Source organism: Carya illinoinensis, chromosome 8 (genome assembly GCF_018687715.1).
Source record: "Carya illinoinensis cultivar Pawnee chromosome 8, C.illinoinensisPawnee_v1, whole genome shotgun sequence".
Taxonomy (NCBI): Eukaryota; Viridiplantae; Streptophyta; class Magnoliopsida; order Fagales; family Juglandaceae; genus Carya; species Carya illinoinensis.
Genome location: NC_056759.1, coordinates 16,728,419 through 16,754,535, shown reverse-complemented (window position 1 = coordinate 16,754,535; position 26,117 = coordinate 16,728,419). Strand labels below are relative to the sequence as shown.

Below are 26,117 nucleotides of genomic sequence, written 5' to 3'. Positions count from 1 at the left end.
ATGGGGTCCCTTGCCAGAGAAATAAAATCTCAATTTTACTCTACCATAGCCATTCAACCAAGCAGCTTCAAGTACGGTGGAACTATTTGTGGATTGCACCAAGACATGATCACTTCTACAGATATAACCAAAGCTCAGAAGCGGTGGCGCATTGCTTGTGTTGTGATCTGTTCTATCCGGTTCAGGGCTTCCATTACTAAAGAGATACAAACTGAACAGAACAGTCATGATTCTGTGATTTTGAAGTCTCCCTTTCACACCGCCCTCAAAGTATAACCAAACAGCTCCGACCATGGTGAAAATGAACGTTTGCCACGCTCCTTTGCCATTGATCTATTGACTCTCCCAGAAATTTTGAAAGAAAAAGATTTAACAGCTCTTCTCAAGTTTGGAGTTCAGGATGGCTGGTATGAAGGGGGAAGCATTTTCGTAGCAGTCTTTCTAGTGGTGGTTGTCTCTGCCCTCAGTAACTTCAGACAGGAGAGGCAATTTGATAATTATCAAAACTAATCAACAACATAAAAGTTGATGTTCTTAGAGATGCACGTCGCCACAAGATCTCCATCTTTGAGATTGTGGTTGGAGATGTCATCTTCCTGAATATAGGCGATCAGATTCCAGCTGACGGATTGTTTTTAGACGGACATTCTTCGCTGATAAATGAGTCAAGCATGACAGGTGAGAGTGATCCTGTTGAACCCATTCTTGTTCTCCGGTTCTAAGGTGGTGGATGGGTATGGTCGAATGCTGGTTACATCTATTGGCATCGACACTGCATTGCGTGAAGTGATGAGCTCAATATCTGGTACTGATTCCAATGAAAGGACTCCATTACAAGCAGGGCTAGACAAATTAACCTCTTCTATTGGCAAGATAGGCCTTGTAGTTACTTTTTTAGTTCTTATAGTCTTGTTAATCCGTTATTTTACCGGGAACACACAAGATAAGAATGGAAATACAAAAAAAGAATATAATGGTAGCCAAATAGATTTAATTAGATGATGTATTCAATGCGGTGGTGCGCATTGTTGCTGCTGCGGTCCCCATTGTGGCTACTGAAGTGAAGTCATCATCCAAGATAACAATATCTGAGCGCTCTCCTTTGCCACTTCGGTACCTTGAATGCCCATGGAAAGCCCTACATCAGCTTCTTTCAATGCAGGCACATCGTTCGTGCCATCTCCGGTGACTGCAACCACATGGCCTTTTTGTTTCGAGCACTGTACCATCAGAAGCTAGGTCATCCTCATTTGACAAGCTTTTGATGGTATAGTGCTCGAAACAAAAAGGCCATGTGGTTGCAGTCACCGGAGATGGCACGAACGATGTGCCTGCATTGAAAGAAGCTGATATAGGGCTTTCCATGGGCATTCAAGGTACCGAAGTGGCAAAGGAGAGCGCTCAGATATTGTTATCTTGGATGATGACTTCACTTCTGTTGCCACGGTTTTACGTTGGGGACGATGTACCTGTTTACAATAACATTCCGAAGTTCATCCAGTTTCAACTGACAGTGAATGTGGCAGCTCTTGTTATAAACTTTATTGCAGCGGTTTCTGCTGGAAAGGTTCCCCTAACAGCAGTCCAGTTGTTTTGGGTAAATCTCATCATGGACACACTAGGAGCTTTTGCTCTTGCTATTAACATAAAACATTTAGTCATTTTCTGTATATAGAAATAGAATATTCTAGAAATAGGATTATTAGCTGTCAGTTACATTTCTCTGCATTACTTTAACGTAATTGATTCTTCTCATGTGTATGAATACACATTACCTTCAATGTGAAATATACGATGGAATTCAAGAAAACTCTTTAGTCTAACATAGTATCAGAGCTGCTCGACTAGCTGTGTCTTGATCCATGGCTATGCTTCCCCATCCTTCCATCCCACAACCTTCCTCATCTCTTATCTCTTCCTTTTCTCATATAGTCACTCTCAAGCTTACTACCGGAAACTATCTGTTATGGAAGGTGAAAATATTAGCAAACCTTAGAGGCCAAGATCTCTATTGCTATGTTGATGGAACCTTGCCCTGTCCAGCAAAATTTCTTCCCGCTGGTTCTAATGAACCACCTAAAATCAATCCTGATTTCACGTCTAAGGTAAGAACAGATCAACTGGTTCTCAGTGTTTTGTTCTCTTCCCTATCGGATTCAATCGTTGGTCATGTACTATATAATACTACCTCACTCTCCCTATGGCCGTCCCTTAGCTCTATGTTTACATCTCACTCTCAGGCCAAAGAATTCCAGATTAAGTTCCAGTCAACCAACTTTTCTCTAGCTGGTAACCTAGCTGCCACATGTAATCCTCTACCAGATAAAGAATTGGTCACCTATCTACTGATTGGTCTAGCTCTCCTCTATGAATCTTTTGTGACCTATGTTACTACCAGATCTGACCCCATTACTTCTCAAGAGTTGTATCAGATGCTTCTCATTCATGAGAGTAGACTCGCCCACTCTTCCAAACAAATACTTAAGCCTTCAGCCAATTTTACTCAAACTAACACTTCAGGTGGTCGTAATCAAAGAGGTAGACTTCCCTTCTGCGGCAGACAAGGTTGGGGGTCGAGTAAATTACTCAAACCGTGGTGGTCGACACCCTTCTCATTTCTTTGGAAACCAAACTCCTACTCCTCATTGTTTTTTTGTTAAGGACAATGAGACGAGGATGTCCCTTCTCACAAGTCCAATGTATAACGGTCTTTATGTTTTCCCTTCAATAATTCCGTCCTCTGTGTCTACTCATCTTGGTGAGAAAGCATCTCTCTCGCAATGGCACAGACATTTCGGTCATCCATCACTCGATCTTGTCTCTCACATTTTGCATTCTAGGTGTTTGTCGTTGTCTCAAAAAGAAGCTGACTACAAGTGCTCTGCGTGTCCCCTTGCCAAAGCCCACCATCTCCCATACTCTCCCAATTCGGCCCATTACAAAAAGCCCTTAGAGCTTGTCAGTGTGGAACTTTGGGGTCATCTCCTATAATTTCCAGAAATTGGTTCAAATATTATATTTCTCTTATAGATCACCTGGATTTTTCCTTTGAGATTAAAGTCTGATGTTGTTCAAGTTTTCTCCCATTTTTGTACCTTTTCTTGAACAATCACTACAAGAGATATGATTTTTTGAGACAAAAAATTGTCTCAAAAAATGGAAATTTCGTCCCTAAAAGTTTTGTCTCAAAAAGGTTGTCTCAGAAAGTTTCGTCTCCGAAAAGTATTTTTAGGGACGAAATTGGGCGGAACCGGTCGAAACTGTTCGAACGGGAAATTTTTTCTGAGACAAAAAAATGTCGTATCAGAATCAAGTTCGAACGGAAATAGTTTTGTTCGAACAACATGAAATGTTAATTCGAACCAATAACCATATCTGACCAAGTCCGTTCGAACAAAAAAGTTCGTAAGCGACTTTAGTTCGAAGAAAAATATTAACTGTTCGAACAAATAATCTATTTACAGAAATCTTCTGTTCGAACGGACTTTTAGAAATGAATTTATTCGAATGAGTATTTAGTTGTTCGAATGAACGCATGGATTGTATTTCTCGGTAAGTTCGAATGGGTATATTTTTGTTCGAATGGGAATTTATTGGTTCGAATGGATATGTTTTTGTTCGAATGTATGCATAAATGGTAATTTACCATTCAAACGGTATTGATCAAACAAAATGAAATTGATACTAATACAAATTGTAATCTATATACATCAATTGTTCAAATGTTTACAAACATCGTAAATATTAAAGGCAATTAAAAAAAACAAATGAATTATGATTGTGGTGGTGGTGGTGGTATAGGGTTTTGGGACATCATTAATTGAAATTGTTCAAACATTTTTTGGTTATTTAATTGTAGCCTCTCTTCTAATCTTGCTTCTAAATCTGCTGTTTGATCTAATCGGGTCAACAACTCTTTTTCCTTTGATCTCAATCGTTCTATCTCAAGTGCAGCTTCCTCTAATTTTTTAGTCTTGTTGTCATTCGATCTGGCTTTAGAAGATGATGAAGATACTGAGGATGACTTCACGCAACGTCCTAAGCCCCTCAAATATTAAGAACGTGATCCAAGAACTTGAGAAAAGATTTGAGCATCGTTGACAGATGATTCATCAGATGGATCCGCAACAGTGTCTTTAAGAGATATCATCTTGTCCTGGAAAAAGAAAAACATTAAAATTAGTATATGTAACAAAAATATATTTAGACAGTGAAATTAAATAAACTTAAACTTACATAATTTGTCTCTGCCTCAGGATTGCTCCAAACACCATCACGATTTTTTTGTGCTTTAGCATACAATTGGGTCAGATCATAATCAGTAGGATTTTCTTCTTGCTGCAAAATGAAAATTAATATCATAATTTATACGAAAAAAGTGTATATATTAAGATTTAATGAAGACAATAAGAACTAACCATTTTTTTTGACAAGCGATGAAAAGATTGAGAACCCGCGTGATGGTGTATCGTTAAATTTGATCTATTTGTTTTGTTCACTGCACTCCGTTTCTAAAAAAAAGTATTATAATTTTTATTTAATACATCTATTATATATTATTAAAAAAAGATAGTAGCGAAATTACCTGATAAGCAGGATCTTCAAACAGATCACAAACTTTCTCCCATTCGTTTGGTGGCATTGCTTGGAATGGATTTTGACGCGCCTCTATTGTAGTACTGAACTTCTGGTAGTGTGCATGGCATCGACCTTTGTACCTCCGGAATGCATTCGACATGAGTTCTTCAATCGTTAGTCGATCCTCCCGCCGACCAAAATTTAGTTCAAACTCGTCTTTCAAAGAATTATAAACAATTAGTATAATTTCAAACATTCGCATTTAAATAAAAATGTTATACAAAGTAACTTATTACCAGACAACGATTTTTGATGTGGTCTTTCACATCTTGGGAAACTTTAGCCCAGGATGATGTAGCCATCGGTGCATACGTGCGAGTAAGTGTACCAACATAAGAAGCAAGCCAAGCTGCTGAATCCCCAGAGCCACCGGTGTGATCATTAGATATATCAACTTTAATTTTACCCACTTTCCTTACTTTTTCTATGCAGACACCCCTCGTAATGCCTCTAACTCGGCGCTGGTTTACAATAGCTATATATACAAATGGCTTAGAATATATTTTAATTAAATTAATCTTATTTGAAAGATATACATTGAAAAAATACCTTGTTCTGGTTCTGGTGACGGTGGCCCACCATTGTTGGCAGGTGAAGCACACGGGGATTCGCTAAGTGGTGGGGATGGCTCACGTGTTCTTTTGCGTTTAGGAGGTATATCTGTTTGAAATTATAATAAATTATTATTCAAACAAAATACATGAAATATTTTTATAAGAATTTTACCTACACAAATATCTGTTTGAAAATCATTCGGTATCAGTATTGCTGGACCAATCGCTCTCATCCTCAGTAGACACTTCAGTTGATTCATGTTCTTCCGACATGTCACCTTCAATTACTTCGGGTTGAACATCTTCTCTGCGCAATGGGACCATGTCATAATGGCTTAGATCAACAAACAGATTGATGCCTGATTCATTTTCTTGATATGCTTCTTCATGGTCTGGACTATCAACTTCTTCATGTGGTTTGTCTGCCTCTAGAATATAACCATACACATTTCTTGGCGCAAATTTCTCGACTATTCTCCATGGATTTCCGAACTCCGGATCATCTAAATAAAAAACTTGATTTGCTTGGCATGTGAGAACAAATGGGTCGTCCTCATACCATTTGCGAGATGTATTGACACTTACAAAATATTCATCCTTACGCACTCCCAACCTAGGATTCGAGACATCCCACCAATTACATTTAAATAACCAGACCATATATCCCCCCACATACTTTAATGCTATGATATCCTCCACAATTCCGTAAAAATCAATATTTTCATCCCCATGGCTTCCTTCGACAACAACCCCACAATTTTGAGTTTTCCTATATCGTTCTCTGTCTGCTGTGTGAAATCTATATCCACGCACCAAACATCCTGAATATTGGATAGCTCGCTTAGACGGACCACATGCCAAAGCATATACTTCTGGTGAGATTTCACCTGAATGTTCATTATATTTCGATGCAACCTACATAAATAAATTTTATTATACTTATATCAATATCATATATAAATATGATGACACCTACAAATTAAATAAAGTTTAAAATACTTTCAAGCATAATTTTTTTCCGAATAATACCGTATGTTCAAACCATGAGGCAAATTCTTCTTCATGCGTCTTTTCTACGTCAGTCACACCATTCGTGCGAAGTAGTTGTATATGTTCGCTGCATATGTTAATGTGAGTTATTAATTTGTATCAATATATACTATATTATTAGAAATGCACTTAATACTACTACCAAATTAGATGATCATCACGAACCTCAAATACTGTTCAATCTATTCACAATTATTTAAGACATACCATCGAGCTATTTCAAACTCTCGCCCACATAGGTCATAGCCCCCTTGTGCACCTATAGGACGTACTTTCTGGGAAAACACAGTAAATGCTGACGAAACTCCCATTTGTCCACCTTCATAATTTCGATCCGGTCTCGTAAATCTAGTATCAACCCCACAAAAATATATTGAACAAAATGTATGCCACTCATTATGAATATATGACTCTGCGATCGATCCTTCCGGACGAGCCTTATTCCCCACAGATCGCTTAAGTTTTCCCAAAAACCGTTCAATAGGATACATCCATCTATACTGAACGGGGCCAGCAACTAAAGCCTCACGAGGGAGATGCACAGCCAAATGAACCATTACATCAAAGAATGAAGGCGGGTACAAACTCTCCAATTTACACAATATCAATGCAATGTCAGCTTCCATTTTTAATAAGGCATCAACTTTCAACGTTCTACTGCAAATATTTCTGAAAAATCGCCCTAATTTTGTGATAGCTGTACGAACATCTGGAGTAAGCTTTCCGCGCACACCAACTGGCAACAATCGTTGTAAAAATATATGGCAGTCATGACTTTTTAGACCAGTTATCTTCCAATCATGAGGTTGGACACATCTTGACATGTTCGAAGCATAACCATCGGGTAATTTGATTGTCATAAACCAATCACAGAATTTCTTTCTCTCATCACTTGAAAGTGTATACCATCCAATGGGCATATAAGCTGATGACCCAGTATCTTGCAAATGCAACTCTGATCTGATTCCCAACTCTTTCAAATCTTTACGAGAGTTGACTGTATCTTTTGTTTTTCCTTGTATTGACATCAGGGTACCCAAAATATTCTCACATATATTTTTTTCAATGTGCATCACGTCTAGATTGTGACGCAGTGTTAAGGTAGACCAGTATGGCAACTCAAAAAAAAAATACTTTTTTTGGTCCAATTCAATTCCACTGCCTGTCTTTTCCTCTTTCGGCATCTTGCATTCTTTCCAAATCTGTTGTCTGGGACATCTGCCAATTGAGTGAGAATATCACTGCCAGAATACTCTGGCGGTGATGACCTACGATCAACCGTTCCATCAAACATTACCCTGTTGTTTCGCCATCTATGATCATGAGGTAGATATCGACGGTGTCCCATGAAACATAATTTCCGGCCATTCGCTAACCACTGAGACTGTGTATCTTTGTTACAAACAGGACAAGCCATTTTTCCCTTTGTGCTCCACCCAGACAAGTTTCCGTATGCAGGAAAATCATTTATTGTCCAAAGTACTGTAGCATGCATTTTGAATTCACGTGAAGCGGCCACATCATATGTATTGACACCCTGTTCCCACAACTCTTTCAACTCTTCCATCATTGGCTGCAAATATACATCTATTTCATTTTCTGGTAACCTTGGCCCTGGAATCAATAGAGTCATCATAAAATAAGGATCCTTCATACACTTCCATGGTGGCAAATTATAAGGCATTACTATGACAGGCCAAGTGCTATGAGAAGTGCTCATGTTGCCAGATGGATTAAACCCATCAGTTGCTAAACCAAGACGTACATTGTGAGGTTCTTCAGCAAACCATGGATACTCATCATCAAATTTCTTCCATTGTAAGGAATCTGCAGGATGAGTGAGAAATTGATCATTTTGAACTCTTTCTGTGTGATGCCAAGTCATATCTTTCGCAGTCATCCGGGAAGTAAATAATCTTTGAAGTCGAGGAATAAGCGAAAAATGTCTTAGCACTTTCTGGGGTACATTACGCTTATCTGATGTCCATCTTGACTCAAGACACACCGGACATGATTCATATTCTGCATATTGCTTCCAGAAGAGAACACAATCATTCTTACATGCATGGATGATATTATAATCAAATCCTAACCCTCGTTTCAATTTCTTCGCTTCATAAAAATTTCAAGGTACTACGTTATCCTCTGGCAGAGCCTCTTTAAATAATTCAAGCAGCATATCGATAGCCTTTGCAGAAATACGACAAATAGACTTTATATGGAGCAACCTGACAGTGAATGACAACTTGCTATGACGGGTGCACCCTTCGTACAATTCTCGTTGTGCATCCTCCCACAATGATCCAAAGTCTTCATTTCCCTCAAATGACTGGGTAGATGTTCCTTCTCCAACCCTGGCACCAAATATGCCTGTGCCAAGATCTCCTAACATTTCAGTCATATCTTCTCCATTATCATAACCATCATTAGAAATATCAACATTTATGTCCTCCATGTCGATCTCGTTACATTCATCCATCTGGTTGAGATGACTGCCAAATCTAACTCCTTGGGGAAATGGTTCTCCATGTAAAACCAAATGTGAATATTTACCATCAATTCCATTTACGAATAAATGATCCTCCACAGTCGTCATATTATAAGAACTAAGGTTTTTGCACTTCTTACATGGGCATCTTATAAATCCTCGACTATCAACACTCCCACAAGCAAATTCTAAGAAAGACTTCACCCCTTGTGCATATTGCTTATAGTCTCAACCAAGTCTATCTCCCAACAACATCCAACTTTTATCCATCTATAAAAGAAAACCACAATCATGGGATAAACACTATCATTCAACTATTACAATACATGTGTTTAATTACCCTGTACTTTTAAGGTAGTTGGTCCTATCCCATTCGAGAGACTATTATTTATATCGCATATATACTCAGTCTAAAACTCGTATGTTAGTAAAAATTTCGGCAGCATTTCCCTACAATTCTCCAAGTATGCTAGTCACGATAAGCTGTCGACCCTATTCATGAGCCGAGAAACTTATGAGCTACATACTCAAAGAATGTAGGAAAATGCTAAACCACAATTTAAATTGACTAACACAGGAGTTATAACTAAGTATATATGCCATATAGATGATATAATCCCAAACTGTCCACTTTGGACAATTCAAGAGTTATACCCAAATATTCTTTAAGAGAATATTTGGCCACAACTCTCGAACGGGTCTAAGGTTTAACTGCATGTAAAATAACTACAAAATCCAAACACTCAGTAGTAAACACTCAGTAGAAAATTCACTGTGGCCGTGGGCTGTGAAAAATCCACTTTTGAACGGGGACAAACTAGGACACGAAATTGATAGGGAATGGTCTAGGGATGATTGTGAAGCTATTGGAAGTGGTGGTTGGCCGTGGGTGGCGGCGGAATCGCCGGAAATAGGCCGGATTTCCCAAAAAGGGAAGCTAGCTCGTAGGAGCTGTTCCGGTGGTCGTTGGAGGCCGAAAATGGGTGGGTTAGGACGGCAAGGGACCGGTGATGAAGTGGTGAAGAAATGGTGGCCGGAGGTGGAGTGACGGCGGCGGATCGAGCTGAAAACCGTACGGGCTTTGAGGAGCTTTTCCGGCCAAACGGCCGGCCGGCAGGGGGAGATATTTGGTGGGAAGGTGCGCCGGAGGGAGGGGGTTCGAACGAGACCGGCGGTGTCGACCACGGTGGCTGGACGGCGGCGGGTCGAGGGCAGAACTAGTTCCGGCGTGGGTGAGGAGAGAGAAGAGAGAGAGAGGCCGGGGAGGCTCGAGCGGGAAGAGGAAAAAGAAAAAAAAAGAAAAGAAAGAAAAAAGAAAAGAAAGGAAAAAGAAAAAGGAAAAAGAAGAGAAAAAGGAAAAGAGATATAGGGAAGAGATGAGGTCCAATCCTCATTCCGGGAAACACAACTAAACCACCAAAAAGAGATTAAAAACCACAAAACAACTAAAAGAAATAAAACACAACATCAAATAAATTAAAAACCAATTTTTAAAACGCAATTAAATTAAAATAATTAAACTAATATATTAATTAAAATAAAAACAATTATTTCAGCGAAAATACACTCAAAAGCGGGTCATCACATCCTCCCCTCCTTAAAAACAATTTCGTCCTCGAAATTGCAGATCAACCACCAACTTAAAACAAGCCACAAGAAAGCACATAAACCAGCGGTGATCAAGATTAATACACATACCTTCTTTATTCAAACAAAAATGGGTACTGCTCCCTCATGTTCGCTGCTCGCTCCCAAGAGAAGTCTTGAGCTAACGGATCTCCCCAAGCCACTTTAACCAAAGGTATCGTCTTGGACCTCAACTGTTGCTCCTTCCAATCCATGATCTGCGACGGAACAACTTCATAAGTGAGATCCGGTTGCAACTGAATACCCGCTGGGTCGACGAAGCGTGGTTCTTGCTGTCCAAAGCTCTTCTTCAGGGATGATACGTGGAAGATATCATGAACATCCCCAAAATAATCTGGCAAAGCAACCCTATAGGCGACAGACCCTACTCTCTCCAGAATCTGAAAAGGGCCGACGTACCTCGGATCTAGCTTTCTCTTCTTACCAAAACGCTTAACACCTCTCATGGGAGAGACTTTAAGGTAAACCCAATCACCAACTTCAAACGACAACTCTCTCCTCCTGGTATCAGCGTAACTCTTCTGACGACTCTGAGCTGCCGCCATTTTATCTCTGATGATCCAGACTTGGCTTTGCATCTCTTGAATTATTTCGGGTCCAATTACCCTACTCTCCCCAACTTCATCCCAACACAAGGGCCACCTACACTTTCTCCCATAAAGAGCTTCATAGGGAGCCATCTGAATGGTCGCATGGAAGCTGTTATTGTATGCAAACTCGATGAGCGGCAATTGGTTTTTCCAACTTCCTTGGAATTCCATGACACATGCTCGCAACATGTCTTCCAGGGTTTGAATGGTGCGCTCTGACTGACCGTCTGTCTGCGGGTGATAAGCAGTACTGAACTTCAACTTAGTACCCAAAGCTGCCTGCAAACTCTTCCAGAACTGCGATGTGAACCTCGGGTCTCGATCCGACACTATACTCTTTGGTATGCCGTGTAGCCGTACTATCTCCTTGACATACGAGCGGGTCAACTTACCCAAAGAGTCGGTGTTATTAACAGGTAGAAAATGAGCACTCTTCGTTAACCGGTCCACAATCACCCAAACAGAATTCTTCCCACTAGGCGTTCTCGGCAAACCCACTACGAAGTCCATCGTGATGTCATCCCACTTCCACTCAGGAATAGGGAGGGGTTGGAGCATACCTGCAGGTCTCTGATGCTCGGCCTTTACCTGACGGCACGTGTGGCATTTCTCCACATATAAGGCAACGTCTTTCTTCATTCCATCCCACCAGTAATTTTTCTTCAAATCTCGATACATCTTTGTACTGCCAGGATGAACTGAATACGGGGCCGCATGAGCTTCCGCCATGATCCGTTCTTTGAAATCTGAGTCCTTAGGGACCACTCTGCGATCTCGGAACCGAAGTATCCCATCACTATCCATGCTATAGTGCAACGGGCCTCAAGATTTTCTGACTCTCTTCCTGATGTTCAACAGCTTCGGATCCTTTCTTTGGAGAGTTTTCAATTCTTCAAAATCAGTTACCCGAATATCAAGAACTGAAGACAAAATCTCTACTTGCTGCGAACTCTCTATAAGGAGCATTCTCATCCCACAAAGCAACGACTCCAATTCTGACGGCTCGGCTTCATCTTCCAAATGCGACTTCCGGCTCAAAGCATCAGCAACTATATTAGCCTTCTCCGGATGGTACTTGATCTCACACTGATAGTCACTGATTAGCTCCAGCCATCGCCTCTGCCTCATATTCAGATTTTTCTGGGAAAACAAATGCTTCAAGTTCTTGTGATCGGTAAATACCTCGCAAGCTTCCCCATACAAGAAGTGCCGCCAGATCTTAAGGGCAAAAACAATCGCAGCCAATTCTAGATCGTGCATCGGATAATTCTTTTCATGGTCCTTTAGCTGATGAGATGCATAGGCTACAACCCGTCCTTCCTGCATAAGGACACAACCCAAACCGAACTTAGACGCATCACTGAAGACTACGAATGGCTTATGCAGTTCTGGGAGTGCTAACACTGGTGCCGGTGTCAACCTGTTCTTTAATTCCTGGAAGCTTCTCTCACATTTCTCTGACCAAACAAATTCTGTATTCTTCCGAGTCAAAGCTGTGAGAGGTCCGGATAGGCGAGCAAAACCCTCTACAAATCTTCGGTAGTCCCAAGAAACTCCTGACCTCGCGCACTGTAGTCGGGCGCTGCCATGACAAAATGGCTTCTACCTTACTAGGATCAACAGCCACTCCGCCCCGGGAAATTACGTGCCCAAGGAATTTAACTTCTTCCAACCAGAATTCACACTTGCTGAGCTTGGCGTATAGCTGGTGTTCTCTCAATCTCTCAAGTACCAGACTAAGATGATACACATGCTCTTCAACATCTCGGGAATAAATCAGTATATCATCAATGAACACTACCACAAAGGAATCCAGATAAGGTCGAAACACTCGATTCATCAAATCCATGAAAGCTGCAGGGGCATTAGCTAACCCAAACGGCATCACCTTAAATTCATAATGCCCATACCTCGACCTGAAAGCAGTTTTAGGCACATCCTGGTCTCTGATTTTCAGCTGGTAGTATCCCGACCTCAGATCAATCTTAGAGAACACGGCTGCTCCTTGAAGCTGGTCAAACAAATCATCAATCCGCGGGAGAGGGTATTTATTTTTGATGGTCACCTTGTTCAATTCCCGATAATCAATGCACATACGGAGGGTTCCATCTTTCTTTTTAACAAATAAAACTGGTGCACCCCACGGCGACGTACTAGGCTGAATAAATCCCTTCTCTACCAGTTCTTGCAACTGAGTCTTCAACTCTTTCAATTCAGCCGGTGCCATGCGATAAGGAGCTTTATGCACAGGAGCCGCTCCGGGTTCCAAGTCTATAACAAACTCCATCTCCCGAACAGGGGGTAGTCCGGGCAAGTCATCCACAAACACATCGGGGAAATCTCCCACAACTGGAATGTCTGCCAAAGACTTCTTCTCAGACGGCGTGGACACCATCTGCACCAAGAATGCATCCACTCCCCATGCAATCTCTCGTCTTGCCTGAATCGCCGATATAATTATCGGTTTTTCTTTTAATCTACTCCTCACAAATTCCAGACAATCACCATCTGGAAGCTGAAAGCTAATTATCCGACTTTTGCAATTAATACTCGCAGAATATCGATATAGCCAATCCATCCCGAGGATGATATCAAAACCCAACAGCTTGAACACCACCAAATCAGCATCCAGGAATCTTCCCTCAAAATTTAACGGGCATCCCAAAGCAACCTTGGAACACCACACCATCTCACCATCGGGTAGAGCCACTACCATAGACTTCGGCAACGGCTCCGTGACCAAACTACACACCCGTGCAAACGTGGAAGACACAAACGATTGCGAAGCACCGGAATCAAACAAAGTACAAGCATAAAACTCATACAAACGGACTCTTCCTGAACCAAACACACAACCCATGAAATCCAAAAAGCAAAGAATAAACCAAAAACACCAAAAGAAATAAATCCAACTTAAAATTATATTAATCCATACCTGTGATTACTCCAGCATCATGGGTCGCTGGTGCCTCATCATCCACCTCTCCGGGTGTGACAGCATAAACCCGGGCTTGCACTGTTTGTCTCGGGTTTGTTCTTCCACCGTGTCTACCTCCATGGCTTCCTTGAGCTGCTCTTGGACATTCTCGGGCAAAGTGACCCTGCTGGCCACAATTATAACATCGAGCCCCACCAGAAGGGCACTCACCCACATGGGCTCTATTATAGACTCCGCATACAGGCACACGTCCTCCCATGCGAACACTTGAAGATGCTTGCGGTCGAGTACCGGTCCGCTGAACAAATTTCTGAGGTGAACCCGAGCTGCTTCCTTCACCAGAAAAACTATGCCTCTTATGCCCTGGAGGGGAGCCCAGAAAAATACTCAGATTGTTTTCTCGTTCCACCAGGGTGGCCACATCCACTAATTCCTGAAAAGTGGATATCCGATGGCTGACCACCATACGGCGTATATCAGGGCGCAGTCCCTCCTGATAACGATCGGCTCGCATCTCCTCTGTGGCGATAAGGTGAGGAGCAAATCGCTCAAGTTCAATGAACCTCCGAGCGTATTGTTCCACTGTCGCGCCCCCTTAGACCAGATTGGAGAACTCTCTTGCCTTTTGCTTCCTTACCGATGCAGGAAAGAAGCGGTCATTGAACTCCTTCTTGAAACGCTGCCAGGTCACCGCAGCAAAAGATCCCAATTCAGATTCCAGCAGCACCCTCTTGGTATCCCACCAATCAGAAGCGGTACCTTGCAAGAGATAGCTGGCGTAGAGTACTTGCTGTGCCTCAGTGCATCCACACACCTCAAAAGTTTTCTCCAAATCTTTGATCCATTTTCCAGCCTGAAGTGGATCCTCATTTCCAGTGAAGTGTGGAGTCCTATGCGCTAAGAAGCGCTCATAGGTGCATCCGGCTTGCACCATGCTACTGGACCCTCCTGGATACATCCAAGGCCCTCCCTGATATGGCCAAGGACCTCCTGGTTGTGGCCAAAACCCTCCTTGTTGCGGACAAGGCTCTCCTGACGGTGGATAAGGTCCTCCTGATGGTGGCCAAGGACCCCCTTGTTGTGGCCAAGGTCCTTGTGGTGGCCAAGGCCCTGTCTGTTGAGACCTCGCACTCTGCTGCATAAATTCCGTCATCTGCCGTATTGCTTCGGCTAGGGAGTCATCCCTGGAGGTATTGTCCCGTGGTTCCTGGGTAGATTTCCTTGGTCTCCCCATTTTCCTGCCACAACACCACTCTTGACCCTCCTTTAAGAAAACAAATAAAACCATCGTAAAACCAACAAAAACAAAACCAACACCACACAGCAAGAAACAAAAGAAACCGGTTTGCAAAAACATAACCAAATAAATACAAACAAACAAACAAGCTCAAACAAATAAAACGAATAAAACAACTGTACTTAACATAATTTTTAAAACACAACTTTAAAAAAAGCATTCTGGTACTGCCTACGGGACATGTGGTTTTACCCAGAGCCAAACCGCTCTGATACCACCTGTGACGCCCCCAAATCCCCACGCCCGAACACGGGAAAATCGAGACGTCCGGATGGTGACAACCCGGGTCACCATCCCATCGACGGTGCCAAGTGTGTGCAGAAGCAACGAATGTGCACGGAAGAACACGCAGCGGATAACGAAAGTCATAACTAAGTACCAGAATTGTTCTCAACGTAATACAAGTTGTTTAAAACGTACATAAATAAAATATTACAAAAAAACACAAATACAGTTTTAAACAAATATAAAACATAGCATCAGCAACCCGGCAGAGCCGCATCCTCGGGCTCAGCCTCCTCCTCCTCCTCCTCGAACTCTACACCAAAAGCTACGGAACCAAAAATGGTACCGCAGGTAAGTAAAACCCAAACACCACCAGATAAAAACACATAGAACTCAAACAACATGGATGCAAGGAAAGCCAATACACATGTCCCGCAAAACCACATTTTTCCCACGCACGCCAAAAACCCATTTGGCCCAATAAAAACATATTCTTAAAAACCACGCCTCACCATTATCCCAGATAATGGCCCAAACCACCATTTTCCCAGAAAATGGATCAAAAGCCTCAAAACCAAAACTCGCCATTTTCTCAGAAAATGGCCCGCATCCGAAAACCATAAAAACAAACCGGTTATGCATGCACCATGATCTCCCCTAGGGATCATCCGCACACCCTGGCTATGTGCCACACCGTAGGTAAGGACCGCGCATGTGACACCTAAACGAGCGATGCCCAGACTCGCGCCCCGCGCGTACCTGGCCAGGCCATCCTCTAGCCCTCGCCAGCGAAGGGCCACGGAGTCGGTGAGTAGAGCGATGCCCAGACTCGCGCCCTGCGCGTACCTGGCCGGGCCATCCTCTAGCCCCGCTCCCGTCGTCGCCCAGCGACAACTCAGGGGACGTCACTCAGTATTATCCACTCCCGAGTGACCAGAGGAGCTCCACTAAGATAATAACCCATCCCGGCTTGGGCTCGTGAGACACACGCACCCGAAAATCCAATCACGCCAGCAAAACAGGGTTTCTCAAATAAAATAAAATACACGTGCATGCCCCATGCAAATGCAATTATCAACGCACAAAACAAACAACCAATCATAAAACAATAAATCAAGCAACTCCGTCCTCCATCCATCCGACTCCCGAACTCCTCGGACTTAGTCCGGAATCAACCAACCAGCCAATTAAATAATTGAAAGAGCAATATATATTTAAATCTGAAAATAGGGTTTGGAAAATACTTACAGCGCTATATGGCAATTTTAGAAAACACGAGGCGTTGCAAACGGGGCCGAAAAAGCAACGTCGCAGTGAAAATTCACTGTGGCCGTGGGTTGTGAAAAACCCACTTTTGAACGGGGACAAACTAGGACACGAAATTGATAGGGAATGGTCTAGGGATGATTGTGAAGCTATTGGAAGTGGTGGTTGGCCGTGGGTGGCGGCGGAATCGCCGGAAATAGGCCGGATTTCCCAAAAAGGGAAGCTAGCTCGTAGGAGCTGTTCCGGTGGTCGTTGGAGGCCGAAAATGGGTGGGTTAGGACGACAAGGGACCGGTGATGAAGTGGTGAAGAAATGGTGGCCGGAGGTGGAGCGACGGCGGCGGATCGAGCTGAAAACCGTACGGGCTATGAGGAGCTTTTCCGGCCAAAAGGCCACCGGCAGGGGGAGATATTTGGTGGGAAGGTGCGCTGGAGGGAGGGGGTTCGAACGAGACCGGCGGTGTCGACCACGGTGGCCGGACGGCGGCAGGTCGAGGGCAGAACCAGTTCCGGCGTGGGTGAGGAGAGAGAAGAGAGAGAGAGGCCGGGGGGGCTCGAGCGGGAAGAGGAAAAAGAAAAAAAAGAAAAGAAAGAAAAAAGAAAAGAAAGGAAAAAGAAAGAAGGAAAAAGAAAAAAAGAAAAAGGAAAAAGAAGAGAAAAAGGAAAAGAGATGTAGGGAAGAGATGAGGTCCAATCCTCATTCCGGGAAACACAACTAAACCACCAAAAAGAGATTAAAAACCACAAAACAACTAAAAGAAATAAAACACAACATCAAATAAATTAAAAACCAATTTTTAAAACGCAATTAAATTAAAATAATTAAACTAATATATTAATTAAAATAAAAACAATTATTTCAACGAAAATACACTCAAAAGCGGGTCATCACATAATTAATTATACATTATGTATTAATCATCTTATTACTTGAGTACTTAAATATCTTCACATATTTAATTATAATTTTTTAATTAAATATCTTATTATTATATTTGGAGTATTAAGCTATTTAATTAAACTATATCATAGATATAATTAATTATACATTATGTATTAATCATCATAATTAATACTTGAGTACTTGCTTATGTTCAAATATTTAATTATAATTTTTTAATTAACTATCTTATTATTATATTTGGAGTATTAACTGCTATTTAATTATCATTGCAAATAATAAGTATTTAATTGATACTGTTCGAACAAACACTCTATAAGTTCAAATGGAACGCTGGTCGAGTTATATTCTGTTCGAACAAATAAAAATAAATTCGAACGGTATTCAGAGCGTTCGAATTAAACCAACCCAGAAACCAGTTATGAAACAGAGCACAAAACTGATAAACAAAACACAATTTTCACATTCATGATGCCATATTTCAATACAACACATTGAAAACTATATGAATATCTCTAAATATGATTATTAAACAACTTAGAAAACTAATAAAACTTACCTCTTGTACTAGCAATTCAAATTTCAGTCAATCCACAATACCTATATATATATAAAACACATTAAACTGTTGTTCTATCCGAACAAATAAATGCAAAAACTCTATAGATATTTGTAAACGAAAATCAGAATGAAAAATATAAAAAAACACAACTTACCTCTTGTCCTTCTCCTTTCTCTCTCAAGAATCTCTTCTCTCTCAATGCTTTCAAGCTCTCTCTCTCTCCACAACACTCTCTCACAGCCTCTGCCACGCTCTCTCTCCTTTTCTCAATCTTCAATCTGAGTGAAAATGAAGTGAAAGGATCGGATTAATAATATGTGCATTTCAGTTCGAACTAAATTTTAAGCAGTTCGAACGCGAAAATCCAAATACCACTAATTTTTCCCATAATTTTTTCCCGTTCGAATTAATATTTTTCCAGTTCAAATAGAAAAAAGGAATATTCTCCAGCATATACTGATAACTTGGCGTGAATTTTCCCTTCAAATAAAAAAAATTCGTTTGAACATGAATTATCTCTATTCGAACTAACATTATATTAGTTCGAACAGATAATTAGATAAATATATAACTATACACATAATACACCCAATATTATTATGTGTATATGTAAAAATTATATAGAATATATAATACTAAGTGTCACTAATATCATAATACTAAGTTTCTTATCAATCTATAATATTAAGTATTTAAAATAGTATAATATTTTATTTACAATCACTAATAGTGTTATACTTATAAGTTAGTATCACTATAAGTATAATACTAAGTATCACTAATAGTATTATACTAAGTGATATTAAAGTATAGATACCATCAAAATATGAAAACTAATAATACTGTAATACTTTATAATATAGTCCAAGTACTTGGTTTATTATTAATATACAAACTAAATATATTAGAAATATGTTTTTTATACATATAATTAATGCAATGTTTTACTATATACTTACTATATTTACTTTATAATGCAATGCTTTAGACAATACTATTTTGTACTCATCTAATGCATAATATATATACTATTACATATATATATACTAGATACTTACAATATATATAAGTAACTAGTATAAAACTCTATACTATCGATATATAGTTATCTAATATATATTATTATATATACTAGTGAGAAATTTTTTATTAGTACTAGTATACTCTGTATTATATACTAGTATACTCTGTATTATATACTAGTATTACTAATACTTCTCAATTGTTTTACCTCTTGTACTTATATATATATATATTTTTATGAAGTATTATATAATTCATTCGAACTTATACCCTTTTAATTCGAACTTATACCCTTTTAATTCGAACTGATTATACTTCCGTTCGAACGAAATCACGTTATTTAGGCCGCGAACCAGTTTCTTCTCCATTCATTTCGTGCCTCCTCTCATTCGAACTCTTCGATTCCTCCGCCGTTAGCAGCCACAACGCCGCCACCAACTCCGACCAACTCCTCAAATCTCCTAGAACAAGAGGTATGGGTTAAATGTGCTTTATTTTTATTAGGTTTTTAGTTAGTTTTGGGGGGGGGTCGGATTTTGAATCAATCCGGCCCCATTTTGTTGTTTTGGGGGCAAATGACACAACTATAATCGGTAGAAATGATAGGGATTTACTCCTAAATCATTTCTACCGATTAAAATATTGGATTCCTTCAAAAAAATGAATGTGTCGGTTCGATTCTGAGTCGACTCAGCCATGTCTGTTTGGCTCAGGTCCGTTCGAATGAATATAAATTCCATTCGAATTGAAGTCAAGTCCATTCGAATTAAATTTAGGTTCATTCGAATGGAATATAATTTTATTCGAATTGATTTTAGGCTAATTCGAATGGAGTTATCTGAGGTCATTCGAATTAATTTTATGTTCATTCGAATGAAGTTAAATTTCATTCGAATGAATATAATTTAATTCGAATGGAATTAAAGGCCATTCGAATAAGCAGTTGTCAATCATGACAGCACAACATCATCATTCCTCTAATTCACTTTAATTAGATCACATATATCTTTTATACATCAACAGTATACTAATGGCAAGCAGCAGTGGAAGAAAACGTTCTAGACCCCAGACAGTCGAAAATACCTCCGCATCTCCTTCTCAGCCGGCCGTCAGGCCTATACTAGTTGAGCGGGAGATCATTCTAGGTGACTTCCGTGACCTCACTTGGGAGGGGTGGAGCATACATGACATCATCATAGATCGTGGATGGACCTCGATCTGTCGACAGAGGGGCACAACATATCCTGAGATGGTCGGTGAGTTTTACCGTGCCATGGGTGAGCAGTCTGGTGATGCTCTATGCTATAACTTAGTAGTCCGGGGAGTGAGTATTATATTCTCTCCCCGCGTTATTGCTGAGTTTCTAGATTTGCGGCGAGAGCCTGGTGCCTATCCTGTAGCAGCAGCAGCGAGATCAGTGACTGCACCATCTGGAGAGGACACAACAGTCGCATCCTCATCGCTAGTGCCGGATGTACAGACCACAGAGCTGGATGCTAGCTCGGATGATAGCGAGAGCGGTGATGAGGTACCTGATGATGGTCTCACAAACGATCAGGTTCGTGACCTAGTGCGAGACCCTGAGGCTCCTCCATATGATGGCAGTAAAGTGATCCGACAGGCCGACTGTATAGCATTTTTCAGAATGCTTAATTTGATTGTTGGGTATAACATTGATCCGAAAAAACACAAGACTGATTTCAGGATCGAGCGGGCCAGATTTTTGTTACGGTAAGCACGGGGGGAGCCGATTGATTTGGCATTATATTTCTTTCTTCGCATTCGCACAGAGTCACGCTATTCGGGTGGAGGTAGTCTACCATTTGCGCTTTTAATATCTAACCTCTTACTCCATTAAGGGGTTACAGTGACTTTGACTGAGCGGAGGTCGCCACAGATGGGGCCCGTTAACAAGATGACATTCAGTAAGAGCAAGGGTCACTTGTCGAAGACTCGTGCAGTCCTACAGGATCAGCCTCCGCCTACTGATCCAGCTTCTACTGCTGCTGCCCCTATTGAGAGACACCCTACTGGGGCTACTCCAGATGAGGTCGAGCTATATTGGCGAACCACCGTGACATTTTATTGAGAGACTGCATTCAGCCCATGATGGAGAAGCTTAAGGACCTAGAAGGACGCTTGCAAACTTTATAGGAGGATTTTGATTTATATAATAAATAAATATTGTTAGTAATTTTTTTACTTTTTTATGTTGTATAGAACGTCTAACTCATTTTGGAATGTAATTAATGCAGTATAGTTTTTATTTTTAGTGTTTGCTAGCCTCTTTATTGGTAATTATATTTTCTTCTCATTATACTTAGTGTTTACGATAATTGAAAAAATGACACTATCTTTAAATTAATATTTAGTTAACTAAAATATTTTTAAATTAATTACATAAAATTAATTATTTATGAATTTGTAAATATTTTAATTCATTGTAAATCATAACATATAATATATAGAACTTTTTATTTACTTAGGAAATGATAAAAAATTAATAGAAAAAATATGTATTCTTACAATTTTAACAATATATCTTTTCAATTAAATAATACCGTTCGAACACGTTAATACTAATTCGAACAAATAATATTGCATTCGAATTAATTAATTTTCTGTTCGAATTAAATTTAATTAGTTCGAACAATATAGATTTTTGGAGACGACCTAATTCGTCTCAGAATCTCAAGTTCGAACTAATTTATTTTAGTTCGAACGGATTTATAAGGTTTTCCATGTTTTGAGATGAAATTAAAATTTCGTCTCATAAAAGTACTTTTAGGGACAAAATTAATTTCGTCCCTAAGAAATTTCGTCCCTAAAAATTAAATTTCTTGTAGTGAATTATTCAACTCAAAATTGCTTCTTCTTCAAACCAATGGAGGTGGTGAATTTACACCACTTACATCCTTTTGTTGTAAACTTGGAATAACACATTGTTTCTCTTGTCCTCATTCTCACAGCAAAATGGACTAATTGAATGCAAGCATCGACATATTGTCGAAATAGGACTTGCTCTTTTAGCACATTCGTCTCTTCCAGCACATTTTTGAGTTGAAGCCTTTGAAACCGCTGCTCACTTAATAAATATGCTTCCCTCAAAAGTGCTTTAAAATAAATCTCCATATTTTTTATTTTACAACAAAGAACCTAATTATGCCTTTTTGAAAGTGTTACCCACAAGGGCTTTAAGTGTCTAGACCCACAATCTCAAAGAGATTATATATCATGAGGTGTTACTTTTAATGAGACTTCCTTCCCCTTTTCAAACCCAGAGCCCACTCTTCCCAACCCACGAGAAATACCCACTTCATCCAAAACCCACATTTTCCTACCTCTATTTCAATCCTCAATCTTAGGCCTAGGTCCAGGGTTTGGCCCAAGTCCAATCTCTTCTTCTGAGTCTTCCTGTCTATCGCTTAACCCTAATTCAGAATCTCCCATTCCCTATCTCTCAATTTCTCCTTCTCTAGAATCTTCTTCTTAGTCTCCTCTCATATCTACTCCATTGTCTAGAGCCTTATCGATTCTTCATCCTCCTCGTTCTCCCATGATTACTCAAAGTCACACCAAAACCTTTAGGCCTGAAACACTCATGGATGGCACGATCCCTTACCCATCATGATGGCAATGCCTTCTTACCATTGTTTCTACTCCGGACGATCCCTCGAGCTTCTTAGTTGCAAATAAATTCCCTGCATAGCAAGCCGCCATGGCCCAAGAACATCATTCCCTAATCCGAAACAACACCTAGAGTTTGGTACCTTCTAATCCCTCCTTTAATGTTCTCAGTTGTAGATGGGTATTTAGAACAAAATTTCACTCTAATGGTCCTTTTGAAAGGAGAAATGCTGATTAGTAGCCAAAGGCTACCATCAATTTCCATGATACTTTCAATCCTATTGAAAAAACTACTACAATTCATTTGATTATTTCTCTTGCTGTTAGTCATGGCTGGCATTTGCGCCACTTAGATATTCGGAATGCCTTTTTACACAATGATTTACCTGATAACGTGTACATTCAACAATCCCAAGAGTTCATAGATTCTAAATTCCCACACTATGTATACAAATTGCACAAGGCCACTTATGGCCTAAAACAGGCTCCTAGAGTTTGGTTTGCCCAACTTAGCTCTTGGTTGATTGGATACGGGTTCCCTGCTTCTCAAACAAATCCATCATTATTCATTTTAAATCATGGTGATTTAAAAATGTTCATGCTCATTTATGTTGATTACATAGTTGTTACTACATCACAACCAAGTGCCATTGATTCCCTGATTTTTGAGCTATCTATTGCATTTTCTATTAAAGATCTTGGTCATTTATCTTTTTTTCTTGGTCTTGAAGTGGACTATTCTAGCTCTGATCTCCTTTTGTCCCAATGGCAATACATTAAGGAGTTATTGGTTAGAAGCAATATGCTTTACTCAAAACCTGTTACTTCACCAGTTGCAGCTTCCATTATGCTATCTCAGTATGATTCATCTCAATTTGAGGACACTACTCGATTTCGAAGTATTGTGGAAGGGTTACAATACTTATCCCTCAAAAGACCTGACATAGCCTTTGCTATAAACAATGTATGTCAGTTTATGCACTATCCAAAAGTTCCTCACTGGACTGCTGTAAAGAAGATAGTTAGGTATCTTAAGGCTACTCTTAACTACAGGTTACTTTTGAAGTCAATATCTAATGTCTTTCTTCAAGCCTATACGATTGCAGATTGGGCAGGATGCCGAGATGATAGGCGTTCAACATGAGATTTTGTTGTTTTTATGGGAAATCACATTATTTCTTGGAGCTCCAAGAAGCAAAAGACTGTAGCTCGATTGAGCATAGAAGCTGAACACAAGTCACTCTCTTCCACTGCAACTGAGCTAATATGGCTACAAACCATGCTTAAAGAATTAGGGATTCCATTGTCCAAAGCCCCTACACTCTAGCGTGATAGCATAGGCGCCACATATCTATCTACAAATCTAATTTATCATTCAAGGACAAAGTACATCAACATTGACTACCATTTTGTGCTGGATAGAGTTGTTGCTCAAGCTTTAAAAGTCTCTTTCTGTAGCTCCAAAGAACAGCTTGTTAATGTTTTTACCAAGCCCTTAGTTTCTGAAAAGTTTCTTTCCTTTCGTATGAGTCTACATTTTGTTAACACCCCACTGGACTCGAGGGGGTGTATTAACATATAACATTTAGTCATTTTCTGTAAATAGAAATAGAATATTCTAGAAATAGGATTATTAGCTGTCAATTACATTTATTTGCACTACTGTAATAGAATTGAATCTTCTCACATGTGAATAAATACACATCAATTCAATATGAAATATATGATGGAATTCAGGAAAACTCTTCAGTCTTACACATGCTACAGAATGACCTACTGATGAGTTAATGCAGAGGTCCCCTGATGGTCGAACAACACCTCTAATAACAAATATCATGTGGAGAAACTCTTAGCCCAAGCCTTGTTCCAAATATCATTCCTCTTGACTTTACAGCTCAAAGGTGAGTCTATATTCAATGTTAACTAGGAGGTAAAGGATACACTTATTTTCAATACATTTGTTCTTTACCAAGTTTTTAACAAGCTCAATTCAAGAAGCATGGAAAAGCAGGATGTTTTCAAGGGAATTTATAAAAACTGTTTATTTCTTGGAATTGTGGGAAATATAATTATTCTTCAAGTTGTTATGGTGGAATTTCTAAAGAAATTTGCAAATACAGTGAGATTGAATGGGCTGCAGTGGGGAGTTTGCATTGTAATTGCAGTTGTATCTTGGCCAATTGGTTGGATGGTGAAGTTAATAACTATTCCAAATAAACTGTTCCTCAATTACGAGGTTTGGAATTGAATGTGAGGGAAAGGTAAGGACCTAAAGCACAACATGCGCAAGTTGCAAGTTGCTTCTTCAAGTGGCTTTATAGAATTTCAACATTTTCTAGTTCTTTTCTTCTTTAATTAACGTAGTTGGTATAATATTAGAGATATGCTATATACTTTCATCTTACTCTCATTCCACCGTCTTGACATGGTATTATCCATCAATCACTAAATCAATTTTTGTTTTTGCAAATTACAAATTCAAGAGTTGATGGATAATAACACTCCAACACAGGAGGATAGTAGTGAGAAGATGGTGTAGCATGTAATATTTTTCAGTCTTAATATCCACTCTAAAGCCACTGAGAATGTAACTTTGCTCATGTGTTTGCTTAGCATCCCAATGCTTTTATACAACCGGTTTCAAGCCTTGACTAAATTAAGCTCCAGGCAGCTAATCCCAAGCATTGGTTTGACAATTGACACAAACTTAGTGACTGAATAAAAAATATTTATTCCCATCCAGACCCTACCTTCTCCATCAGATGGTCACCATGATGCGTGGTATATAGTAAAGATGAGTAAACTTTCAAGCACCCAAAGCCATAGAGATAACCTTTAGAGTCATACTTGATTAGAAAGAGAGCTAAATTTTGACCAGAAATCAGTGTGACAGCAACCTCTATAGACAAGTCAACTGTGATGGATTGAGATTCTCTCGAATTCATTGTCTATATAAAAAGCTGACTCAATCTCGAATGTGGTTCCAAGTATAGAAGTGTCAAGTTGTATCAAGGATAAGTCCAGGATCATATTCCACAAGGATAAAGGGTTATCGAAGCATTTGTAATATTTTTGTTGTAAAAGATATATCGACTATGAAAGATGAAAATAAATGTGAATCTAAGTTTCTAAAATTACCAAGAACCAAGAGATTTAAGGAAAATGTGTAGAAGTTGAATTAAACTTGTAAGAAGCAATAAAACAAACACTTGGGATGTAATTTTCACCCATTTATAATTTGAAGTTGGATTTACCTCTACTTTCATCTTCTCTCAACCATTTTCTCATTCCAAGAGATTATGATCGGTTAAT

The 26,117-nt window shown here is 39.8% G+C and overlaps 1 pseudogene; it reads left to right on the top strand.

Moving 5' to 3' along the window:
* On the top strand, positions 1-25,240 carry LOC122274466 (annotated as a pseudogene).
* Positions 25,241-26,117: the final 877 nt, after the last annotated feature.